This window comes from Coenobita brevimanus, chromosome 62 (genome assembly GCF_032717465.1).
Source record: "Coenobita brevimanus isolate Jiangsu-jjx chromosome 62, ASM3271746v2, whole genome shotgun sequence".
In the NCBI taxonomy this organism is placed as follows: domain Eukaryota; kingdom Metazoa; phylum Arthropoda; class Malacostraca; order Decapoda; family Coenobitidae; genus Coenobita; species Coenobita brevimanus.
In genome coordinates, this window is record NC_137015.1 from 7,256,788 (window position 1) to 7,259,784 (window position 2,997).

The window sequence follows — 2,997 nt, forward strand, 5'->3', positions numbered from 1 at the left end:
CTTCCTATCATTGAGTTTTTCCTCTGCATAAATTATTTTTTCTCTGTTAAATACTCTAATGACATCTTGGGGCAAGAGGGTTAAGCCCTATTTAAAAAAAAAAAAAAAAAAAAAAAGTACATTACTGTTTTCATTCATTTCATTCATTCATTGCCAGACGCCATGTATCCCAGACAGGGTGGCCAAGGGCTTAGAGTTAATTGTTTTACAGGGAGGGGCACTAATCCTCCACCAACCCCACTTGACGTAGGGATGCCAACAGCATCTGGTGTTCCCAGGCGGTCACCCATCCAAGTACTAACCAGACCCAACGTTGCTTAACTTCGCTGATCGAACGGGAAGCGGTGTACTCAACGTGGTATGGTGTACTTTATGTAAATTATCTGAATAAGGTATGTACTGGAGGGGTTAATGTTGAATGTTTCTACTGTACTTCCTTCACTGTCAGGTGGCTTATATGATTAGTAAATGCATGTCATCATGCCAAAGGGAATAATGTTGGTACCATACATGAAGAACATTCCATTATTAATACTGTAGCAATGAGGTGTGATGGAATAATGTAGGGAAAGGGTGCATAAGGTAGGAGAAAAGTGATTAAGCATGAGAAAAGTACTGTACTTTATGTGATGGCTTGTGCAAATGAGTCTTAGGATGCTCCTAGCAAGGAGTAAGGGATCAGAAACGTACACCCTGAGTGGAATTCATTTACATGTTGTGCCAATACCACTAACTAATACAACAAAGAGCTTAAAATAATCTATCTATCTATTGCCAGACGCCTCAATCCCTTTCGGAGTGGCCACAAACAAATCGCCTCCAAGTCGCCCTGTCCCTCACCATTTCACTGCCCTGCTCCCAACTCACACCCCCCTCTCTCATATAATAATAATAATCATCATCATCATCATTTTATACTTTATTCTTGCTATCACCAGACAACTTAGTCTAGGCTAATTCAGCGTATGAGAGCTTTCTCACAGAAATAAATGACTGTTTCTAATCCCTTCACTAAGCTCCCAGATGTCACATCTAATTGCACTAAAAATCATTTAGTAACTGCAAGATGAAAATTAAAATACTGTATGTCACTGCACTGTGTAGGCTAAACTCCTAACCACTTACAGCTGCATTTCTGACATACAATGAGAAATGTCAGCTTGTGAGAATGGCATTACACACTAAATACCCCCAAACAATAAGGAACAATACAAGTAGCAAGATCTAGCAATCGTAGGCTAACTCCAACTTTTACCATCCATAAAGGCCTGGCAAAGATTGCTATTAAACCAGGAATACTAGTCTATGGTAAGGCACCGGGGGGGAATCAGGAGCCATTTTGGCATTTTATTTTGGCTGATACCAAAATTTTAACATGCAGGTTATTCTTACAATAATTCTGTGCTGACAATCTTAACAGCAGAGAAAAGCAACAAAATCATTTTCTAACCTTAACAAAGATACCCAATCCAACCAAGCTAACCTACGGTAAGCAGACTTACCTTAATTAAGCACGAGCAGTAGGTGGTGGTGACTATTATCTACTCACCTAATGTAGTGCTGCCTACTTCTCCCCTCACCTTTATCATTCTCTTTCTGTGTCTGCCCTCCTCTCTTCTCATTTCTCCCATCTTTCCTATCACCTTTTACAGTATATATTACTCTTCTTTCCTTTTCAGGTGGCTTTACATTGAGTGACAAGCCTAATGGTTTCCTGCAAGCCAGGAAGCCATTACAATGCTGGATAACAACCATATAACCAACCCATAGCTTCATGTTCCCTACAAGTCAACAAGTGGGTTGGCAAAGGCTTAATGCCCCTCCCTGTAAACAACTACGGTACCGGTACCAGTAACTCAAAGACAAACGACCACCCCTTACAGGATTATGGCATCTGGCTATAGACAGACAGATAGACAGATAGGCAATGGATCCTTTAAATCTCATCAACTCTAGGCAAGACTGTTAGGCAACAACAATGGCAGCAGAGAATATAGGCATACCTTATTCTAGATGGTAAAAATACTTTACTGTACATTTTCCTATTTCCCTTAATAGCACAGACAAACAGCTACACATTATGGGGTTATGGTGTCTGGTTATAGATAGATAGATAGGGTAGGTTGGTCTAGTTACATTCTGTCAAAGTTATGATAAAGGTTTGTGATTCTTCTCTGCCATTATTACCATCACCATTTTTGAATCATTATAGGAACAGCTGCATAGGTTGGTCTAGTTAGATTCTGCCAAGGCTGGGATTGGCCACAAAGATGAATTTTTTGTGCAAGCACTGAAACATGAAGTAGCACAGATTACTGTCCAATGTATTGACTGTTTGACTTCTGCTGTTTTGATAATCATTTCTGAATCATCGTAAGAAATGCCAAATACCATTTAAGCTTGCAACCCCCCAAAGTGATATTATGGTATTTGATATACTGTAAATATATTCACTTTATCTTTACATGATTATTGCTTTGGTGTTACTGAAAGGCACTAACATGGCAACTACGGCTGCTGCTTATTTTGACATATTAGTACTGCTTTCCTTTCCTCTCAACCCTACCATGTTAACTTCCCATCAAAGTGAGACGGCTGAAAGTTCAAATCAAAGTGAAATACAGAACAACCCAGAGGGTGTAAAATAGGTTTTAGGCCCTGACGTCAATTTGGTACATCTCACATCTCCGATGCTCATCACATCCCAGTTCTTCTGTCATGTTCCGTAAATGCTGTGAAAACCTATTCTCCATACCGGTAAATAAACACTAACCATCCCTCTGACCTCAAGTCCTGTCCTCTTCAGAGTTTCAATCAGTCAGAGATGCAGAAAGTGGTTATTACTCCAAAGTACAATTCAACATTACCATATTCCACCAAAATAAGCAATAAATTCAATATTTTCTTAAATGACAGCAGCTCTGTAGAATGACTGCCAGCCCCAATTCTAAATTATTTACCGTAATCTGCTTACGGATTCTCCACTGCTCAATGGGA

The 2,997-nt window shown here is 39.6% G+C and overlaps 1 pseudogene; it reads right to left on the bottom strand.

The window, feature by feature from the left end:
* Window positions 1-257: 257 nt before the first annotated feature.
* Window positions 258-372, bottom strand: LOC145404158 (5S ribosomal RNA; annotated as a pseudogene).
* Window positions 373-2,997: the final 2,625 nt, after the last annotated feature.